At 36.5% G+C, this 13,859-nt stretch overlaps 1 long non-coding RNA gene across 1 annotated transcript; it reads right to left on the reverse strand.

Moving 5' to 3' along the window:
- Window positions 1-259: 259 nt before the first annotated feature.
- Window positions 260-630, reverse strand: LOC118483354. The gene is made up of 3 exons (XR_004870498.1): window positions 532-630; window positions 352-434; window positions 260-278 (listed from the first exon to the last, which is right to left on the reverse strand). It is a non-coding gene; the product is annotated as an uncharacterized LOC118483354 (long non-coding RNA).
- Between the last annotated feature and the right edge of the window lie 13,229 nt (window positions 631-13,859).

The following is a 13,859-nucleotide window of genomic DNA, read 5'->3' on the forward strand; positions in this document are numbered from 1 at the left end:
AAATTAGAACCTTAAGAAATAAATATAAATAAAACTATACTTTAAATCAAATGAATGAAATGGAAATGGGTCAAAAGTAGTTCAAATAAATTGATACGCCATTTCTAAAACATCTAGGTATAGTTGAATCACGAGTGAAACATATCAATATAGTCGATAATCAAGGATACGTACCTTGTCGAACGTGAAACATCGAAAGCCGTCCATGTAGTCGATATCTATCCATATGACATCACACGGTATACCTTTATGACTTTATCTCTAAATGTTTTGGCAATCTATTGAAAATAACAAACATTTAAATGTGGTAACTTGAAATTCTTTTTATTTTAATAGTATATTTTAACGTACCTCACGGACACGCGCATCTGAGTTATAGCTCCAACGACACTGTTGATATCCTAATGACCACTTTGGTGGCATGAAAACGGTTCCTAAAATAATAATACCATTACCAGAGACGTCACCTTTAGTAAAAAACACTATAACTATAATCATATATTCATATTTCATTCATAGTTCAGAAATTACCAATTGCGTGTGACAACGATGTCAAAACATTGGTTGCGGAAGCAAACGGACCAAACGTAATCACAGGATAAGGTGACGGGGCATTTAGCTTTGCTGTCGATTCTTTACATAGATCTATCTGTTGAATATATTTAAAAAGTACACTTATATAATAGCTATCACAGCAAAATATTCAGAAAATAAAACAGTGAAATAAGCGAGATATATTAAGCACCTCACAACGTTTTGTTGTATCAGCAAGAATTCCTAACGCGTCTCCGAGAGGAAGAATAGCTAAACCCAAGGATGTGACTGGTATAAGGATGTGGTTCCACTTCGTCAATACCCGACCCGACCCGAACCAAACAAAACAAGTCCAGTTATTAATTTATGAAAAATAAATAAATAATTGAAAAAAAAGTAAAAACCAACCCTTTTTCCTGTTCTTTCAAGCTGTCCACTAACTTCCCCTGTTCCATAAAATGAGGTTCCTGCTGGAAGCTAATTACCATATTCATAACCTTAAATAAGATGCATAAACACAAAATCTAACAAAACAGAAGTTAGCATCAGCAGAGCAATCAAACCTAAAAACACCTTCTTCAAGAATCGGTTCATATACCATTTGACCAGGTTTGACCTCCATAGATGCTTTTCCACATCAGTTACTATGCTTTTCCGTAACTTGAAAAAGCATCAACAGTACACACATTTACAGAAAACAAAAACAGTAGATCCGTTCACAAAACATTAAGAAAAACATAAAACCAACATAGATCTGAAAGTACTATAACAGATCTGACAAAGATGTTTAAAAAAAACTTAAAAGATCTAAAATTTAACAAACAAAAACGATAGATAGGGTAAAAAACGGTACCACTAAGGCTGAATTTGAAGGTTCTTGAACCAATCCGCAGTGTTCTTGTGACACTCCAGGTTTTCCCGAGTAACCCTCTTGTATTAGCAATGTGTACGTACGAATTATTAAATGAAAGTTGTGATTATCTTGTTATGCTATGTGTTGTATGTATGTATAATATAAGTATGTGTGTATAGTAGTGAACCGAGACCACAACGAACCCGACTCGAGACCACTCGGTCTCGAGTAAACAGTAACGGTTGGGCCGGATTGGGCCATACACCCCTTTGAGCCCACTCGAAACCCTTCTAGGGTGCACCACCCAAACCGGGTATAAAACCCCCATCCACCTTTTCCCTTACACTCTCACACACTCTATCCCTCACTAAAACCCTAGAACTACAAGACCTCCTCTCCTTTCTCTCGGACCAAACCGGTGACAACAAGGACACTCGGCTCGATTCAAGCTCGGAATCATCATTCGGAAGCTCACCCATCGACTCTTCATACCCTCACACTTTGAGTCTCTACCGGTTAGTGTTCTAATGTGTCCTAGGTGTTATATGTGTGCTAGATGTCATGTGTGCTTGATGAATGAAACATATGCTTAACCTCTTTTGTATGATCTTGATTGACCTAGTGAGTAAGAAGCATGAAATACATGAAGATTGTTGTTGTTCATCTATGATGTAGATGCTTGATTTCTAGATAAAGTCATGGTTAGGAAGAATAGAGTGGTTTGTTAATGATCATGCTAACTTGACATATGAAAAAGTAGAAAAATGTTTGAATATGGTGCTATTATGTTCTCGGTTGGGTGTGTGAATGATGATGATCGATGGTGCATTAAACTAGGTGGATTATGCTAGCATAAATCGGTTTAAATGAGCATGTTTGTTGAGGATGAAAACCCTAAAGATGAACTAGATGAATATGTGTTGAATATGGTATGAAGATTGGATAATATTTGAAAATGCTTGTTTTGATCCATTTTGGTTAATTGTTAGACAAAGAGACATGTTTGTGAAACCTCATTGGATAGTACATAAAAATCACAACAGTGGAATTCTGTTGGATTGTACAATGCGGGCAGATGCATCAGAATCAGCAGGTAAACGAGTCGAGACCACTGGTCGCGACTCGAGACCATGAAGCTACAACTCGAGACCGCAACGGTTGCGACTCGAGACCCAGACCAAGCAACTCAAAAACGGACTTCAGGGACTCAAGACCACATCGTGACAACTCGAGACTGGACTCGAAACCTCTGAGGTTGCGAGTCATGCCTGCACCACTCGAGACCAACCATTACAAGTCGAGACCTCCTGGTTGCGATTCGAGACCGCATGTTCTCGAGTCGAGACCACCTTGTCTCGACTGGGCTGCTCATTTTAGTTATTGGGCCACAACGTGATTTGTTTGGGCTGCCTGTTTAACTGAACTATGTGTTAGTTGTTACTGTTGACTGATCCAATAGTAGAGCAGGCCCAATAACTCAACATATAACTGTATGCATGCTATGTGTTAGACTATGTGTAAAATATACGTGACATTCTCTGTACCCAAACCTGACCTATACTGGTAACCATGTTAGGATGTGGTGACCGGCGTGCTTGACAAGTAACCTAATCTGCCGAGCAACCCAAGGTGAGTTCACACACTAAAAGCATGCGTCCCAGGGAGGGACACGGACAACTGCCAACTTTGGGAAAAATACTTTTGAACTATTACTTCCGGGGGAAATCCAAATGGGTATTACTATCTCCGGGGGAGATACGTTTGGATACAATTCATAAATCACAACTAGCCAAGCTAAACGAAACTCTATCACCTTAAGTCCCTGCTTACAGTACCGATTAATCGCCGGGGGCGAACGGGTTATTAGTTGATAGCGCTATTAGGTTTGACAACCTCACACCGTGACCGGGGGAGATCGGGTGTGAACTAGTAGACCTCGCATCTTGGTCAATGACGATAGACATTGACTCGGGGCACAACAACTTTCCGTCAACAGTTTCGGTATCTAGAGTTTAGTGAGCTTACAGATGGGGTAGCTCCCCACAACGTGATTATAAATGCTTTATCTAAACAACTTACGTTTTCAAAAACTAAAACTTGACACCCCGTGGACTCGCCAACATTATGTTGATACCCTACTGCATGCTTTGCATGTACTCAGTGATTCAGGAGCTTGCAGCTTGCGGATGTGTAGTAGTCGTCTAACCCGTGTGTTGAGTTCTAAACAAACTTGAACTAAGAATCTTTTGTTAAACTATTTTGTCTATGCTTCCGCTACTTATCTGAACTATTTCTTGACCTTAAAACTTTTGAACTTTGACTCTGATATTGGCTAACCTTAAGGTTGGTGAGTATTATTTATGTTATTAATTACACTGCTCAGTATAATTGGTGGCTGGATCCTGGTCAGTCACGCCTCCAAGCGGTGGTTCTCCGCAGGTGGATTTTGGGGGTGTGACAGTTCTCTCTTTCAACTGTATTCACATTTCTAGAAAACAAAAACCCTAATCAATACAAAAATATATACTCTCTCCGTAGATCCATTCACAAAACATTAAGAAAAACACAAAACCAACACAGATCTGAAAGTACTATAACAGATCTGACAAAGATGTTTAAAAAAAACTTAAAAGATCTAAAATTTAACAAACAAAAACGATAGATAGGGTAAAAAACGGTACCACTAAGCGATTGTTGGAGTGGAGAAGGGGAGAAGACGGTGATGGCGACGACCGGTTCCATGGATGAGCGGTGGAGGAGCGGTGGAGGATCTAGGGTTTGTAGAGAAAGGTGGAGCGGCAGGATGGATAAAATGAATTTTGTGGTTTAGAATGAGTGATAGAATGTTTATATTGGATCCGTTAAAGTAAAACGGGTCAAGTTGATCCGGGTAAGATCCAAGCGGGTATCAGCTTTGTTGAAAAGAAGTTTTCAACACCTTTGTGCTTAACAGGTTGTACAATGGGCTTTAAAGACTTGTAAAGTGGCAAATGAGCATTTCTGTCCTTCCTATATGCTTTATAAAGTAGTATAGATTTAGTTATTTAGAAAGACGGTTTAGTTAATTTAGTTAACTGCTAGCTTTGGATGTGAAAAGATGCAAGCTAAGTTATTATCTTGGGTCAAATAAAATATTAGTAATTCTTTTAAGTGTAAAGTACATAAACGGTTCCTGTGGTTTACCAAAATTTTGGATTTGATCTCTAGATTTTCAAAAGTACACGGATAGTCCCTGTGATTTGCACTTTGTAACGCATTTAGTCCCTAGCCAAAAAATCTAAAGGTTTTAGCACGTCCAAGTTAAGGACTAAACGCGTTACAAAGTGCAAACCACAGGGACCATCCATGTACATTTAGAAAAGGCTAGGGACTTAATGCGTTACAAAGTGCAAACCAAAGGGACCATCTCTGTACTTTTGGAATGCTAGGGACTAAATCCAATATTTTGATAAACCACAAGGATCATCTGTATACTTTACTCTTCTTTTAATTTATAAAGAAAAATAAGTTGCAATTAATATAGGATAATAAAAAGCAAGTAAAATATTATCTGTTATTGATCAATTATATGAGTATACTCATCAAAATTACAAATGAAACCTAATAAAATATTACGGACTTTAGGAAAAAAAAAAAAGAAAAACAAAATGTGTAGGTATATAAAATAACATGAAATCTTCAAAGAAAAGGAAAAAAAACATAAGGGTGTTAGGAGTGGTTAAACACTTGAGAGTGACAAACTAAAAAATCAACCAATCAGAGTGCGTTACGTCAATCAGTGAAAAATGTTTAAACTTTGGTAAAAAGTGTTGGCAATGGTTTAGACATTTGGTAAAGTGGTAAACTTTTTAAATAAAAAAAAGGAAAAAAGTGTGATTGGTTGAGATGGCATGGACCCCACCACACCCCCCCTCTCTTTCCCCTTCACTCCCTTCGCCGAATCGGTTATGCTTCACCGAATCAAATACCATTTCGTCAAACACTCATGCGGCAAAGGGCTTGGCATTAGTTGCCGATTGATGAAAGATCTGTGCCGGGTGGGTTTGCCGCCCCCACTCCGGACACCCTAAACTATGGTGGCAATGAATCTAAAGCTATAGTGGTGGCGGCAAGAGGCATGACAATGAGGCTATGATGACAGTAGATATAACTATGATGAACTGAGCTACGGCTTTGATTGCACAATGACAACATAATGACATGAGCTACGTTTGCAGCAATACATAGATGACATAAGAAATATCAATAAAACATATTTCTATATATGTACAACGTGTCCAAAGGACATGAGATGAGAAGGGCATAATCGAAAGAAAATCATCACACAAGAAAGACGTTGGATGAAGAGGACTAGGAACCAACTAAAATGTGATGGAAAAAGCGGTGAATAGGGAATAAAAAGGAAGAAAAAAGAAATAAAAAACCGTATGTCTCTGATATCATATAGAACAATAAAACCCTATAAAATCAAGTGTATAGTTGGTCAATTATTCATAGGACTACAATGATGATAATTATATAAAAAAAAAACCAAATCAAATCATATATTCTAATTATGATAATGTTATGAAAGTGTGTTTTTAGTATGGTTTGCTTATAAACCCTATAAAATCAAGTGTATAGTTGGTCAATTATTCATAGAACATGATGATAATTATAAAAAAAATTAAATCAAATCATATATTCTAGTTATGATAATGTTATGAAAGTGTGTAGTATAGTTTGTTACTTTGCATCGAATTGGTTGATTTTGTTATGAAAGTGTGTTTTTAGTATTGTTTGCTTATAAACTTGTAATAGTGTAATTTGTATGTTGAGTATTGATGTTCAAATAAGTTTGTGTGGATGAATTGGGCCTTTCTAAGAGGTTATTCATGTTAGATCTGCTTTGTTTATATGCGGCCATATATCGATCGTTAGCCTAAGGTTGGATGCTTAATAGGCGAATGACTAACTTGTTTGAATGTTGGTAATTCATATGGATCACCTACGAGAAAAACCTGATTATAAGGGTTTGGATACTAGATAAGGGTTTGCTTTAAACTGAGTAGTCTAGATAGTAATTTGCTTGGTTCGTTAATCTAGGTTGCTAGAACATTATAAGAGACTCTTAGATCACACGGGATGAGTAAATGTCTTAGTTACTTAGAACCGGATAGTTGGGCGTGTCTATAGCCTGGTTGTTTTGGGGCATGGGGCTAACCCGCGGGTGCTCTAGCTTTTTAACACTACACCCTCGTTACTAATGTCAATTGTGACGAGTTTTTCAAAAGAACCATAAATCAACTATTTTGCAAAAGTAATGGGATGATTCTGAAACTATTTCTTTAATTTCTTATCACTGTTTTTCTAAACTTAATTAAATAGATTGTTTGTGTTTTCTGATTATTAAAAGTACTTAGGTTAAATATTACGAAAGAGATAGGTTAATAGTTAGTGTCCACGGATTGATACTTGGGTACTTACCTAGGCTATACTATATACTGATAGGTATGCTTGCCTAAACGTGTGTAGTTAGTATTAGTGTTTTTATCCTTAAAACTCAGTTGTGTTCTGTGTCAATTTATTTGTTATCATCTAAGCACGTCAGCTACATAATTGGAACGAGAGATAAATAAAAAAACAAAAATATAAACTAAAAGGATATCATAAGAAAAAGGTAATGTTTGAGCTAGAGTAATTGGTTATTTAAACTATTGCTAAGTCATTAAATATTAGTTATATTCAAAAGTGAATATTAAATGGGTTGACCTAAAACACGACCAGAACTTGATACAACTATAAATGTTCGACACGATGTGACACGAACAAATCTATACATTCAGTGGCAGAGTTTGACTAAAAGTTCCGCGGTGACGGAGAGTTATAGGACCCAAAAAAATTTATATCATTATGTTTCGGGTTATATGTTTGGGTTGGGTCAAATAACAATAACAAACAAAAGACCAAATATTTATAATGATGTGAAAACATGTATAAGTGATCGAAGATTTGAAGGCTTCATGAATGAACCCTGAGAACACATAACTTTTTTTCTTCTGTTGAAGTCGAACAACAAAGATGGGACGCCTCTATCCTCACGTATTGTTCCATTTTTTTAGTTTAAATATCTTTCAATTAAGACAAAAATGAACACTCAAGTTTCATTTATGTAAAAACTAGTTTCAAACTTTATTTAAACTCACTTCAAGTTTAAAACAATTTCAAAAAAATACTAATACCCCTGCTATTCACGTTTTTTTTTCTTTTGACTCAATACGAAAATTTGTATAAATTTTTTGGACAATAAACTTGGTAGGTGCAGGGAATTTTTAGGCAAAAGAATTGACGGGGGTAGACATATATAAATTTAAAAATTTCGGACGAAAAATCGAAACAATTACACTACTAGCCGAAACACTGGCTGAGAAAAAATAAACATTAACGAGAACGGATGCATCACTTTGCCACTTAAAAGGTGTGCCCCTATATACATCGTATTCGGTTTTAACAATTCAATCTGCAAACACTAATACCTAAATTTTGTGAACTATATCTTGGACCCTAAATGTTTGCTTCGTTAGCACACACATGGATGGTACAGTGGGGCACTTCAGCTGGCGTTGTCACGTGAATTAAGATAAGACTTTCACGTGATTTTGGAATAATCAAATTTGTTAGTATTTAACATCAAACATCCCATCTCATAATTTGCTTTGCTTTGTTATCCTTTGAGAAAGAAAAAATATAAAATTATTTGTTTATAAAGTTGTAAAATTTGTAGGAATAATCTTTTAAATCATTTATATATAATAAAGCTATTTATCAACTTTAAGTTATTTGTTTATTATCATACTTAATAATTAATAATTATTAAGCTTAACACTACTTTATACATGTGTTCTGAAATATCATGTGTCTGGGAATACTTATGCATTTAATGTGATTATATGTGTATTGTATCCTTATGGTCATCATATATAGAACATATAAGATACTTTAGAATAGATCTATAGTGTATATATCATTACTCACGTATCTTTTCTATTACCTATTTGGGAATGAATAGTTCTCCCCTTTGATTGGTTATAAGGGCCGATTAACCAATCGGTGGACTAGTTTTTTTTTTCAACATCTGTATTTTACTATATATACACATGGAAACAGTTAAATAACACGAATGTGCACCTGGTAAAATGGTTTCGACTCCCGCCATAGGAGCTGGTAGTCATGGATTCGATTCCTAGGGAGGGCCATTTTTTAAGGAAATCACAAGTTCATCCCTTTAGCGAGAAATTGAAGCCGTCTTCTTAGCTACATTTTGGTGGATCTGGAAATCGAGAAATGAAGTGGAGGAGTTCAACAACAAGTTCATCCCTTTAGCGAGAGTTGTGGAAAACATTAAGGGGGTTCGTTTCTTTGGGTTAGAATTAGATAAAAACTTAACGCGTTGAATTGAGAGAGGGGATGTGAGTTTTTTTTTTTTTTTTTGAAAGGAAAACTTCATAAACAAACTCGTTAGTCTTTAAAGCAAGGACTAAGCAAAAAACAAATTACATCAATCCAAAGGGAATTTACACCAAGTTTTCCAATCCTTGAAGGGGATGTGAGTTTAATATTCATGACTGTAGTCTTTTAATTTGTTGTTTGTTTGATGTCTTTCTATATTTATTGAAGTTGACCATTCAAAAAAAGTACACGTGAGAGTTGTTGATATTCAAAGATGCGCAGAGTTAATTTCACACATGGGCTTCTAAAAATGTAGTCAATTGTCAAAGCCATTAATGTGGTTGTAATGTTCACAATAAAGGTCTCCACAAAGGTCATAACCACTTTCTTCAGTACAATCTTTGCAGCGATATCTATCCCCATATATTGGACACATCTGTTAAATAAAATGAAGGAATGCAATAAGATGAATTATATTAGAGGTAGAATGAATAAAATCAGATGGGTTGAGCCACTTAAGCACTGTTGTCAATAGCGAATAACAGATGATAGCGACAAACTACCTATATGGTACGTAGCAGTAGCGATGAAATAGCGGGCGCTACTTCATGTTCAGCGATAACTAGAAGAAAATTTTACAAATACGCTTCTTTTCTAAATATTGAAACAAAAAACCCTAAATACGCTTTTATTTCAATCACTATTTATATTAAAACAAAAAAACCCTATAAGTCTACTATTTTCCCACTTTTAATTCGCAAGTCAGATGGCGCCAACCGGCTACTCAAAACGCTATTAACAACTATGAACTTATGCGGGTCGAAAGTCATGCAAATGGTATTCCCATGCATAAACCTCATACATTGCTTAATTCAAAAGGTTCAGATTGTACATTGCTTAATTCAAAAGGTTCAGATTGTAATTGTAGTAATATAGTTGGTTGAATAACTTTTAACACATTAAGTACTTATAAAATATAAAAAAAATGAACAAAACAAGTGATCGCAACTCAGCCAAATCCCGGCAGGCCCATTTAGAATCATTTTAAAGTTTGGCCCGTACCCAACCAGCCCATTGTCACCCCCTATTTAAGGCTAATTTACATTAAATGGTGGCTTAAAGTGCATATTTTTACCAAGTTTTTTTTTTTTTTTGAAGGGTGACTTTCAATATGTACATGGATCATTGGTCACCGGGTCCCCGTCAAGGACGGTTACCCGTCAGCCCAGCATTCTCAGACGCAATGTTCTATCGGGCCCCGTCTGCCGCTCTGACTGACCTTCGCTCGGAAACCATACTGCCCCCACACGAGAGACTCGCTGGGGTAACAGCTGGGTAAAACCGGGTTGCCCTCCGGATCGAACCATGCCTCGGTAGGAAACGAACCATCATTGAAACGACCCCCCAATACGCCGCAGCCGGGAATCGAACCGGTGACCTCCAAGGAGGAACCGGCCCAACCAACCACTTGGGAACCAACTCATATTCATGTTTTGTAAAACATTAGCTATTGTAAATAATGCACTTTAATAATTTATATATATGGAAAGTTATTTAAGAGTAAAGGAGTGGTTTTTTGATCTTGTAAACATATAGTGATCATGCCTTTTTTTAATGACATGTATAAATTCAATTATTTTCATAACATGCAAGAAAAACAAAGGAACTTACCTTGCACAGATCACAACCAATGAAACCAATAATCCCTGCACATCCATACTACAAGGGTTTATTAGTATTTAGTGAAAAGTTGGTTAGATGGCGGTTATAAACTTCAGGGACTAAAGTTGACAAAATAGAACTTCACAACCAACACCCCAAGGGTTGCTAAATCCCTTGGGAGACACCTCCTGATCGATGGCAGCCATACAAGGAACAAGGGACGCGACTATTGAATTCAAGGGACGCATCTCTTCACGTTTAATCACATCCACACAATCCAAGAGACACACCTGTTTGTGAAAGGACGCGTCTATTCGTTCGCACCTTTTAGAAACTATAAATAGGGCTTAGAATTCATTTGTAAAACTCATTCCATTGTATTTAAATTCAGTATTCAATAAAGTTTAGTTTATCATTTGCGATCTAGAGATCAAAGATCAAGTCTGGGCAACAATTGGTATCAGAGCATCAGGCTCTAGGCATCGCAGGGAATTCGCGATCAGGTTTTATCTTTCAATTCGCAAGTTCAATTTAGTTTTATTTTCGGTTCAAGGTTATCTTACCAGGGGTTAGGAATCTAGAGTTTTTGATTCCGGGGTTTAGTGCGAATTAGATTGATTGATTATTATGCGTCGGGTTATTAAGAGTTGAAGGTTCTAGAAAGTCAAAGTTTACCAGTACAGGAGTTCGTATTGGTGGTCAGAAATTTTTTGAAACAAGAAAATAAAGTTTATTAAAAGTGAAGATTGTTTGGTCAGAAGAAATGTCAGGAGTAACCGGACCAAATCCACAAATTGTAATTCAAAAGGAGGGAAGTTCTCTTTCCCAATTCCAGTGTCCTATTTTGAAACCAACAAACTATAAGGTTTGGGCAATTCGCATCAAAACGATTTTAGAAGCGAATAGACTTTGGGAAACGATTGAACCGGCAGAGAATACATGGTCGGATGTTAAGAAAGATAAGTCGACAACTGCTTATCTATTCCAAGCAATACCGGAAGATGTCGTATTACAAGTTGCAAATTGCAAGACTGCAAAAGAAATTTGGGAAAATTTAAAAACAAGACACGTTGGCGTCGATTGGGTACAAAAGGCTCGTTGGCATACACTAATGTCAGAATTTGAGTTAATGCAAATGAAAGAAGATGACACTGTGGACTCTTTCTCCGCAAAGATAAACAGTGTTGTTACACGTGCATGTGAATTAGGGACAACACTGAGGCAACCGACTTTGGTACGCAAACTCCTAAATGTCGTGCCAGATAAGTTCACTCAGATTGTCGCCTCCATGGAACAATACTCCGATATAGAAACAATGACGCTAGAAGAAACGGTCGGAAGGTTAAAGACTTATGAAGAAAGGCTAAGGTTAAAGAAAGGAAGCCCAGGAGATAGCCAAGATAAATTGATGTTTACACATCATGACAACAACTCAAGGACGTTCGTGATTAGGGGGTGAATGAAACCAATAATCCCTGCACATCCATACTACAAGGGTTTATTAGTATTTGAGAAAAGTTAGTTAGATGGCGGTTATAAACTTCAGGGACTAAAGTTGACAAAACAGAACTTCACAACCAACACCCTAAGGGTTGCGAAATCCCTTGGGAGACACCTCCTGATCGATGGCAGCCATACAAGGAACAAGGGATGCGACTATTGAATTCAAGGGACTCACCTCTTCACGTTTAATCACATCAACACAATCCAAGAGACACACCCGTTCGTGAAAGGACGCGTCTATTCGTTCGCACCTTTTAGACACTATAAATAGGGCTTAGAATTCATTTGTAAAGCTCATTCCATTGTATTCAAATTTAGTATTCAATAAAGTTTTGTTTATCATTTACGATCTAGAGATCAAAGATCAAGTCTGGGCAACAACCAACACCTGCGTGAAACTTAGAGTCATGGTCGGTCAACCACCGAAGAAAATTATCTTTTGTCGGAAATGAAAGACTGTGAGATTGAGTACTGGCCTCTATAAAAACAACACCAAAACAAGTAAGTTTGTAGATATACATAAGCGCAACAAATAAAATATGTTAACCCTTTCGATATGTTTTCATTATGACTTGATAATGGTTTCACCCTTATGGCCTTATTACTATAACCAACTGCAACAAAGTAATATTTTCTCTGAGTGTAAATATTAAACCAAAAAAAACATACCATTAGATGAATTCGTACTTCAATTCCCCTCTTTATTTTGTTGAATAACGCTTCTTCTCAGTGCATACTCCGATGAAAATTGTTCCTCTATAAAATGACCAAGCTCCCCATAAACTTTCGTAAATCACAAACTCGACATTTAAGCATCCCCTCAGTTGGGATACTGATGCAGCTTTCACAGTAAACTACAAATTAATTTTAAAAAAAAACTAAATTTTATTAATTAGAAAATGCAATTGATAGTACTAGAAAAAAGTACCATGGCCATAATTAAGAGCAACGGGTCAAAAAGTAGTTGCATTGCAAGCAGCACACAACACATCACTGACTGATATCTGTTTATAAGTTTTAGAACAACTCTCCTTTAATTTTTTGCATTCGTTTCAAAACCAAGATTGGAAAAACTGGCCCACGTCTTTCCGATCGTTTATTTCTTCACTGATAACAAGGCTGTCGATATCCAGTGAAAAACCTAATGTGTTGTTTCTTTCATCCTCTAAACAACGCAAGAACGAAATGTAATTAATCTTTTACAAACGCTTAAATAATTTAAACGTATGTGAATTTTAAGGTTACCTAATGTTTGTAATTTTTTTCTATTGTAGGAAACTGGATACAACTTCTTGAGCAAAAAGTGAAGTGTGTGACTGATGGCGGGAAAATGATGATACGGATGCCTACATAACGGGAAATGAGACTCGCTTCTGATACGCATTGAGTGTTGTTGACAACACCAGAAGCAAGAAACTTGGCCACAAACTGCAAACAGCCACAAAATAATACCTGATTAAGTATGGAAATATGAAATATCATCACTGACAAATGATATTTCTGATGTCAACGTTTTCTACCTAGAACAATGGGCTTGTATAAAACATCTCTGCAACAGAAACAAAACAACTTTACTTCAGAGATATCATCACCGACAAATAAACATGTCGAAAAAGATGCAAGTAGTCGATAACTACAACTAATGCACCATCTAGTCATGAAATAACATAGGCTGATGAATTATCTGAGATATCTTTGCAACATGAAATATTTCGTCTATTTCCAAAACAAAAAAAGTCTAACCTGTGTTCATGCTGTCATGTTAAAATTGGCATTTTATATACTACTATGCGTCTGCCATCTAGTTTAAAAAAACCCTCACTTTTCAAGCGTCTGGCGTCTAGGCTCCGGACCAGGCCTACGCACCTTGACAACATAA

This window comes from Helianthus annuus, chromosome 10, assembly GCF_002127325.2.
Source record: "Helianthus annuus cultivar XRQ/B chromosome 10, HanXRQr2.0-SUNRISE, whole genome shotgun sequence".
NCBI lineage: Eukaryota > Viridiplantae > Streptophyta > Magnoliopsida > Asterales > Asteraceae > Helianthus > Helianthus annuus.